Raw genomic sequence first — 11,201 nt, 5'->3', positions numbered from 1 at the left:
TTCATGATGATCCCTGAAATAACATTAGGACTATTGTGTATTCAAGAAAAGCAAGTTGATGCAGCGATGGCAGGTGATTAAATGACTTATTGACTAAATAGTTTTCCAACGAATGATAAAAAATATAAAAATTAAATATTATTAAAATAGTTTCAACTTTCAAGAATATATATATATATATATAATATAAAGCTGAATGCGCCCGTGTGTGTGTGTGTGTGTGTGTGTGTGTGTGTGTGTGTGTGTGTGTGTGTGTGTGTGTGTGTGTGTGTGGTCACGAATAGGCTCCTATATGGTTGACTATTAAAAAAAAAACTGATTATATATAATGATAGAAGATGTATCGAGGCACAGGAATGGGTATGTTTGATCTGGCAGAACGGTGGTTCATTAAAATCGTAGGGTTTGCGTTCGCGCCTGGCCTCGATAGAATGGAAATAGGCACAAACTTAAATAAACACTTTTCATATCTATCTGCGTATACTTTGATAATTATGTTTCAGTTTGAAGAAATATGGTATAATAAAATTCGTTCGTTCGTTCGCACCTGACCTCCATAGAATGTAAATATGCCACAAAGTTTTACAATTTTTTTTTAATATAGATCCACAGAATATTGTGATAAGTGTTAACAGATATGGTATAATAAATTATGGGGTTTATCTATTTTATTTTTACTTTCATCATATTTTGCTTTGATTTTGATACCCCCAAATTCAACCCAAATTTGCAACCCTTCCTTTTCATAACATATCATACTTTCATAAATCAGGGTCCATTTTCCGTAGGCTGTTTTTGAACCCAGTCACCAACAGGTACTTTTGCTAGTACATATATATATATATATATATATATATATATATATATATATATATATATATATATAAAGGGCCTCGGGATGCATAAAAAAGGAACCAATGAAGTTTTCAATCGCAGTTATTAGTGCTAAAATACAAATTATTTATTTAAAAACTTTTACGTTACAAATTTTAGAGGAATACTCCAGTTTCATAGCAGTGTTTCCGTCTGCTAAAGGCTTTTAAAAATCCAAACAAATCTTCATAACTGACGAAGTGAAAAAGCAAATCAAAGAATACAGCTCAAAACGAATCAACCGGTAAAAGACCGGTGAAAATCCCCTGAGTGTTCCTATTAAAGAAGGTACCGTTTAGGTGAAAAAAGATTCCGTATGACGACGATTTTGGTCGTGGCTAAGTTTCGTTACAATAGACGTAAAACGGATGCTGTATGCATTTCTGTTCCGAGGGATTGTTTAAATTTAGGAGTATGGTGCGTGGTTTAGTTTATTGAAACTTCAGCAGGTTAGATATTGATTGCGTTTTATTTCTGTAATTAAGAAGAATTAATACGAAAATAAAGCTTTTAAATCAGTGATTACTGTACTTAAGAATGAACCTGTTATAATTGTAGTTTCTCAGCTAGCCGGGGTATGAATAAAAGGGGGTTATATTTAATGGTGGAACACTCGTATTGTTTACACCTTTTCAGTCAACACACACACACACACATATATATATATATATATATATATATATATATATATATATATATGATAGTTGTTGCTTCTTGACAGAAGTTTGTCATCTCTTCCTTAAGTGTCATTGCGTTCGTGAGTACGTAGAGGACTCTTCAACCCAGCTTTAGTCCTGCATGAAAGTTTACAAATGTGGCATAAAAACCTGCCTTCTTGTAAATGTGATAGCATGATAATAGTGTGAACCCTCGAATGCCTGTGGAGAAAAACCATCAGAGAAAGTTGGAAGATTTTGAAGAGCAGCGTGTAGAGCTTGCTGTCTTAAAACGCGTTTTAAGAAAACTGGATGATAATATAAAGTCAGAAAAATTGCAACAGGAACAGAAGTGCGCTGTATGTGGCAGATACTTTCTGTCAAAAGCTGGTTTTGTCAATCATATGAAATCACACAATCAAAGACAGAAACGACAGTCTTATGAGGAGGCTTCTACAGCACACCTATCAACGCTACGTTGCAAATCTAAGAGTGGCCTGACACCGTATTCGAGGATATATATATATATATATATATATATATATATATATATATATATATATATATATATTACCATTATTATTATTATTATTATTATTATTATTATTATTATAACGGGAACATATAAGCACAAAGATGTACATAAGATTATATATAGATGTGTGTGTATGTATGTGTGTGTATATGCATATATTTTATGTGTCTTAAGAAATGAAACTGGTTATTTTGTGTATGCATATGTATACATGTATGCTTTTAGCACAAAAATGTATGCCTTTACTGTAAAAATGCATACAAATAAAAATGCATGCATTAGTGCCGTATACCGACAAAGGGATAATAATTGCTATACTCTGGATCTGAACCTATCCATGTAACACTTGTTTTGAAGTTGTATTTTTTAAACTCCTACTATCAAGAGGTTCTATACCTTGTCTGGAGCGATTTCCATAAAAGGAATATATGTACATATATTTATGCGCATAGTTTTATACAGACAGTTACACACACACACACACACACACACACACACACGCACACACATATATTCGTGTGTATATATATAATTGTCTGACAGAATTACAAATATTAATAATACTTAATATATTAATGTGTATCTTTATGTGTATGTATATACAGATATATACATATAAAAATACGCACAATTAAACCATTATTTATAATTATGTATCAAGAATATTAAGCACACACATACTAATATACTCCCTCTCTCTCTCTTCTCTCTCTCTTTTTTCTCTCTCTCTCTTTCTTTCTCTCTCTCTATATATAAGAAGTAAGACGACCAAAGATTTAATTAGGACATAATTTGCAGGGATACTATATAGGGAGTTGAGCAGCAAGGTGTATGTTTACATTGTACTTGGACTTCTGCATGTCAGTACAGTCAAGGGAATTCAAAAAGTTTAGCCGTCCAAGTGAAGGAACTATTACAGTAGAAGGCTTTCTGGCTTCTGGGGATCCATACTCTATAGGGGTGGGATTTTGCTGCTTATCGGGTTTGTCGGGGTTACAAAGGCTTCGAGTTCGTCGTAGCACCTTCCATTAAAATACCTGTAAAACATGCAGAAAGATGCAACATTTTGTCGATGAAGTTGGCGACTCTCTTTTGAACCCTGTCTAAGAGTGAGAGAAAAATCCAGGCTGTTCAATAATCCAAATGTGGCACTAATACTTTAGACATGGTCGAATGATGGCCTTGTAAAGGTACAGTAAGTAGGGCTATGGCAACAGCATATTATTTTCCTTGTTTTTATTCGCATGTATATATCCATTGATATTTTTTTTACAAGCTGGTCACCACTTATCAAGGCCCGGAAGCCATTCAAGGATAAAGGTTATTGTAAGTACAGTACGTTAGTGTGGATATTTAATAAAGTGTCTACTTAAGGGGGGCGGTTCATCAGGAATTTGTTTACGTTGGACTTGAAGACATTCAGGTTGTAGTCATGGGGGAAGCAGGCAGACGGAACAGAGTTCTACAGGCGTGCAGTTGTAAGAAAGAAGCTTTGTTCATGGAATCTACGTTTTGATTTAGGCATAGATAAAGAGTGGGGAAAGTTTTTTACAGTGGATTCAGCTAGATATCTTATATGTTTTTATGTAGAGCTATGTGGTTCTCGGTTGATTAATTGTGTCGGATATATACTCGAGAGTAAACACAACGAAAAGAATATTCAGTTTCATAGCCCTGCTTACTAGTCGTAAGTAACTTTCCAGAACGGCAGAGAGAGTCCACCTTCTTTGCAATAGCCTTCGTAATGTTCTTAAACGTTAAGGCGAGGAGTAAAAACGAAGTATTTTCAGGTAATGTATCATTAGATGTGGTTATCAGTGGTTGAGAAAGTTTCTTGTAATTATAAAACAAAAAGCTTAGTCTTGGCAGCATTGAATGTAATCATTCATTTATGTCCCCATTCCACTACAGACTGGAGGTCTTCTTTCGAGGGTTTCCGTCATTGCCTTGGATATGTGTTCATTCGTTTTCCCTTCGTGTTTGTTATAGAATGTGGTGTCATCAGAAAATGTACCTATCTCGGGGACAATTTCATCAGGGAGGTAATTTGTGAAGTACGACTATCAAGAACAACCTGGATTTTTCTCTTATTCAGAAAGGATTTAATTATGTTAAGTATTTGTCCAATAATAGCATATGATTTGATTTTCACGAAAAAAAACCATCATGCCATACCTTGTCAAAAGACTTAGATATATCTATGGCTACTACTATAGCTTCCCCTTCCTCATCCAGTTTGTAATATGTAGATTTAGAGATTACAGTAAGGATACATGCAGTAGAACGGGCTTGCTTTAATCTATACTCTTGGTTTGGATAGAAGTTTAAAAGCTGTGAGGTGGTGGACTAGTACTTGATTAATTAAAATTTGTAAGCAATAAGGCGTTTTCTAATGAGCAAATTGGTTGAACTTTGTCGCCTGACTTCAGCTTGCTGACTCGAAGATGTTGGATTGTGTATAGGGTTGAAATAAATTTATAATGAGATATGCCTAACTGCAGTTCAGGTGGTTCTTCTTTTCACTTTTTTCTTGCAAAACTACGCATTGGGCACTCTTACTAAGGTTTCCTACCTAATTGCTCTATCCTATACTACAGACACATACACATGCATATATATGTATGCGTACCTGTATATATATATATATATATATATATATATATATATATATATATATATATATATGAGGAAATATTTTTCAATTATATTTCACCTTTTATTTATACCAATCTTTAATTTATGAAGCTCAATGTAATTACAGAGCATATAACAAATAAATGACAAAATACTATATTCCAAATTTCATAAAATGTTGAGTATCTTACAATTTATTCCTTTAAGTACGTTGGCAATCACAATTCTTGACAGCGCCTGTTTTGTAGCGCAACAGCATTTATTTAACTATTATGCCAACAAATGAATATATTCTGCCCTTAACTTCCCAAGAAAAAATAAAAGGTAATTGCAACTTCTCTCCCAATTTTCGGATTTCGTAATCTTGCCCATATGCATTTTATTCTCTTTTAATGAATCGATAGGTGCTATGTCTACTGAGGAGTTTAAGGGCAGAATAAATTCATTGATTGATATAATAATTAAATGCTACGAAACAGGTGCTGTCGCGAATCGTGAATGTAAACGTACTTTAAGGAATAAATTGTAAAATATAATTTCATTATTAGAATACTTTTAGATAAATAATTTATTTATTCATTTATTTATTTGCGGACTATTATCTTAATCTTTATATTTGTGTTTCACGACGTTTCGACTAACTATTCCTATGGGATCGTGGCGCAGTGGATAGAAGACTTTAATACGCTACGATTTCAGCTGAGCATTGTCTGAAGATAGCGGTTTCAATCCTACCCAAAGTTGGCCAGAGTAGTAGTTGGTCAAAACGTTGTGAGACGACAACTATGAAAGACAGTAATTACTGAGGATACAGTTTAGAGACTCAGCATTCCTATCTCGTTGCGGTTAACCACATAAAGAAGGCCGGAAGAATAGTCGCTGAAATGTCGTGAAACACCAACTATAAAAATGAGGATAATAGTCCGCAAATAAATAAATAAACATTTATATATATATATATATATATATATATATATATATATATATATATATATATAGTCCCCAAATAATAAATTAATATATATATATATATATATATATATATATATATATATATATATATATATATATATATTAAGGGTGGTAGTGTTTGATCAACACTGCTGGGGAGCCATGATGTAATATACTGTTTTGTTTTTAAATCCCCGAAACAGTGTTTCATGGTAAACAACTGATGATCCCTTGAAAAATATATTATTGATATTATAGTAAATAAAAAATATTTTTGTATAGTTTTAAAGGTTAAACACTTCAAAGACTATATATATATATATATATATATATATATATATATATATATATATATATATAGTTATTGAAACATATCGAACCATACTTATAATTCATTCTCTTTACTGACATCTACTTATACATGTAATATATCTACAGCTAAGAAATACAGATTTAGCAGAATAAAATGTTTGGATAATTTCATGTTGTTTTTCTATGTTTTTAAGTTCATAAGATTGTTAAAGAAGAAACTGGACGAAGGAACCACCATTTTTCTACTTGCAGTTTTACAATGACTTTGCTGTACTGCAATAATTTATCCATTTCTGCTATGTCTCTCATGCAGTGCACGGCGTTATTAGAATGAAATCTCAATGTGTATCCAGAAAATTAAAACAAATAGACAAAATATATTATTTAATTAATTGGAATGTTTATTGAGATGAGTATTATTTATTCGTTTGTTTATTGATGACTTTTAAATGGTACCTCGTCTTTTAATTGTTTCACGACGTTTCGGCCAACTATTCCTCTGACCGTCCTCGGAGGCTTAGTTGGGCAAAACGTGTTGAGACTAAAAACAACTATAGAAGACAGTAACTGATGAGGATGCAGTTAGGAGATTCGGAGTTCCTATCCTGTGGTAGTTACCACCTGACGAAAGCCAGGGGAATAGTTGGTCGAAACGTCGTGAAAAAACAACTTTTAAATAATAATAATAAATAAGTTAATAAAGACACAAAAGTAACATTCTATCAAGGAAAAATACTCTATCTAAATATAAGCAAAGTACGTCCAAGGATGGGGTACTGCTGCTACATCTTGGCAGGAGCTGCTAAAAACAGCCTATCCTGCCTTGACAGAGTACAAAATAGACTTCGTGACTTAGTGGGGGGATGCACTTTTCTCTTCCCTGCAACCTCTCTCCCACAGAAGAGACGTTGCGAGTCTGTCTTTGTTTATCGTTATTACCATGGCAAGTGCTCGTCTGAGCTCCAATATCTAGTCCCCCCTCGCCAATCTTTCACGAAAAACACTCGTCTAGCGGAAACCACTGTCAATAATTTCCCCCATTCTTTATCTGTCCCTAAATCAAAACGTAGATTCCATGAACAAAGCTTCTTTCTTAGAAACGCACGTCTGTGGAACTCTCTTTCCTTTGTATGTTTCCCACCTGACTACAACTTGGATGTCTTCAAGTCCAACATAAACAAATTCCTGATAAACCGCCCCCTTAAGTAAGACACGATATCAAATCTCCATTACTAACGATTACTACGATATTATCCCATTGATTACTGTACACGCAATAACCCTTATCCCCGAGTAGCTTCCGGGCGTTGATAAGTGGTGACTACCATGTAAAAAAAAAAATACCAACAAACAACATTGTTGGCGATCGGTGCTTGCACTTTTAGAACAAATGTTCTTAATCTGCATATTTTTCATCGGAAAGATATATATATAGATTTGGGATTAGCTTCTACTTTACCTATAACACATGCGTACCTGTTCCATCATTGTAATTAAGTAAATGATCTTAGTTAATACATCCGATTGGATTCGAACTTTACATGCCGATTTCATTATCTACGTTGTTATCGAATCATCTCATTCATTGGAATGCCTAGCACCTTGCGAAACAAGAAAATCGACACAAAATGGCTGACCCAGACGGTTAGTAAACAATTATCAGATATATTTATCCTAACTTGAATTATTAACGGGATTTTTTTTTTTCATTTTCAAATAAATAAAGAGCGTTAAAACTTATCTATATGTTTCACAAAGTAAAATTAAAACGTACTTTTATAGCAAAAACCACACGATTAAAATATTATAATAAATTATAACCATCATCATATCGCATGAATTTAAATCTTGTACTGTTGCCATTGGTTTTCCTGATATTTTTCTAGACACCATTCTTTCAAGAAGGATATCTGGTTTATATTCTCCATAAAAATCAATTTTTAATAGAATGCGGAATGCCCGAAACTGGATGAATAGCACAACTTGCATTACAAGTAATTATATATAATTGTCGTTTTTCTACATTACTTTATACAAATCTGACGGACATAATTCAATTGGATTTGAACTCGGCACAACCGACTTCATATTTCATTGGTCTATTGATTAGGCCAACCATATAAACGCAACGTTAACTATATAAGAAAACAACTAAATATCAGATTTAATTTGAAATTACCATTGCCAGACAACACGTCTGTGAAAAATCAAAATCAAAAGCGGTATTTCTTTTCTCCAGTCAAACTGAACAATAATCTGATGATGCAATACCAATCTACTGGTAATGTTACTGGTAAGCAGCAGACATGCTCGTGTGACGTCATACAGGATTGACGTCATCGCTCCAGTGGAGAGACGTCAAGCGTAACGGATACCATGGATTTTAAAATCCCAATAAATTTGACATTATTGAATTTGTAAATCTTAATCCTGTTCATATTATTATTATTATTATTATTATTATTATTATTATTATTATTATTATTATTATTATTATTGTTACTTATTTAGGAATCTAGAGCCAGCAACTCATTAAACGGCCAATTCCCATGAATATGGACCAAAAATTGATTTTTTGTTGCTGTTGTTATCATTTTATATTTGTTTGTTTGTTTTTTTTTAATTTTTGTGTTTCTTTAATTTCTTCTTTTTTTTTCTTTCATGTTCGCATGTTTTACTATGACATTTATCGTCGTGCACACGAGCGGAGTGATAGGGACTTTCTCGCACGCGTGTATCAATCAATATCGCGCCACACTAGTGATCATTGGGAGTTTACTTTACTATATGAGCCCATCTCCGTCGCCATTATTTGAAGGGACGCAAGCAAGTAGGGTTAAATAACAGTTTAGTGGCGTAAATATAATTCGATGAAAATTTGTGTGTAAGCGATGAATATCATTTTATTTTGTGTTTTTGGTGAATATTAGTAAATGGTGAATAATGTCGAGTTAAAATAATTTAGTATTAAAATTATTATGTTAATATGTACACGATTAAAATGTGAACCTATGCTGAAATAATCGGTAACTTGTATTTTTTTTAATTTATTTTTTTTTTTTTGAAGAATCTATTTTCTTTGGGTTTTTTTTTTGTTGTTGTTGTTGTTCTAGCGATTATTTTAACATCTGTACAAATTTTGGTTATAGTCAGCTAACGTACTTCCTGATTTCCGGTGTAACACGACCGGAAGCGGTGACAAGCCAAAGCAGTTCCTTTACTTTTATTTTTCTTCAATATTTCTATTATGAAGAGATTTATTGAAATAAAATATAAGAAAATTACATTATTGGAAAGAATACAATAGAAAATAATAAAGTTTTAAAGATAAAAAAATAAACAAATAGTCTGTATTTAGAACAAAATTTAAAAATAAAGTTTTTATATTTGAAATTTTGTTAGAAATCTATATATATATAAATGTAAAGTTGGTTCGTTCTAAACGAATAAAACCCTATTTCTAAGTTACCAATTTATTTGAAATTTTCAGACAACCCATCTTTAGAGTCGATGTATGTTTTTATGTTATTAAAATAAATTTACCTCGCGAATTATTAAAATATTAAATAAAATAAATATATTTTTTTTAACCGTTACTGCGAATCTGTTCTGTTGATAAAACTGAACTTCCGGTTCGATTCATTTCATAGCCACGAATTGACGAAAGATTTCATTTTCTGTTAACTCGATAAGTAAAAAAAAATTTAAAAAAACATAATTCATTTGTTTATCTTCCAAATTTTTTAATTTACACATTTTTTCTTTATTATATAAGGCCAAAAAAGGTTTGTCGATTGCTTTTTGAGTTTTTTTTTGTTGCACCGCCAAAAATGGCCGAAAAATCAAGTTGTTGTTGTTTTTTAAAACGAAATTACATTTATTAAAATCCATTATTTTTGAGTAACTTTTTTTTTCCAGAAAGATAAAACCCTTACTTTTATCATATAGAAAACAGAATAATGTAAAACTCTTTCTACTATTTTTAATTAAATTTTAAATGGTATTCATTCGAAAGCCGTTTTAACATGAGGAAGTTAGGGTGTTTATAATATGCTGGGGCGAATCGTAAAATTAACGAAGTTGCTATTTATTATTTATTGCAAAAATTGCTTAAAATTTATTTATTTATTTGACCCCAAAAAATTACATTTTGGTACTCCTTGGACGTTGAGTTCCATGGCGACCAGCAGAAAAAAATAATAGTCGCTCCCTTAGTCCCCCACCTCACCCCGCACGTAACATATTTTATTTACTGACGTTGCCGTAACTAAACGATTATTTGTCACATTTACAAACATTTATTTATTTTGAAAAAAGTTTTACTTTTTATGAATATTAAAAGAAAAATGGTACTCATGCAGAGAGTGATCCATGCTGAAATAATAACGTTATTATTTAAAAAGCCATTCTTAACATGGGGAGGGGAGGGTGTTTTGTACCTATTCTGTACTTTAACCTTGCAATTGAATAAAAAAAAAACACGATTTAAAAAATAGCGCGGATCACTCTCTGCATTAGCATCGAAAAATGTTACTAAGCATTTATTAATAATTTCTCACTTTTACAAACATTTGATTTTAAATTTCTTTTTAAATGACGGCTTTTATCGACTATTTTTTTAAATATCCCCCCAAAATGGTGTTTATTCTGAAATCCCTTGTTAACATGGAGAGGTTGAGGGTGTTTATTCTAAAAGCCGTTCTTAACATTTGTGGAGGTGGACCTAATGTAAAAAATAAATAAAGAAATAAATTTTAAAAAAACAACTAAATCATTTACTGATAACTTCTCACTTTTACAAATATTTTTTAATTTACATGCGCGGATGAACAAATTGTTGAATAGTGCGAAAACAAAACGTTTTTGCAATAAACTTCGGGATAATTTTTTGGGTAAATATTTACATTTAGGTCCAGCTCGACAAATTTCTTATTTAAATGACGACTTTTATTGATAAATAAATTTACTTCTCCGCAACTTTTATTGATAAATAAATCTACTTCTCTGCCACGGGCACTGAGCCCCTCCTTTTTTTAAATTGTATTTTCGGGTGGGTATGCTGACAACAAATATCACTTAAATTTTCCAAATAGCCCCCCCTCCAAAAGTGGTGTTTAATCCGGAAGCTGTTCTTAAGATGAGGAGGTTGGGGGGGGGGGGTGATTCCAAGGTGGACCTAATCTAAAAAAAAAAAAAACAAGTTTTTTATGCGCACATAAACAACTATTTTTTTATTAACA

The sequence above is a fragment of the Euprymna scolopes genome, chromosome 5, assembly GCF_053919585.1.
Source record: "Euprymna scolopes isolate OS-2025 chromosome 5, ASM5391958v1, whole genome shotgun sequence".
Lineage (NCBI taxonomy): Eukaryota > Metazoa > Mollusca > Cephalopoda > Sepiida > Sepiolidae > Euprymna > Euprymna scolopes.
Note: the sequence above shows the minus strand (reverse complement) of the source record.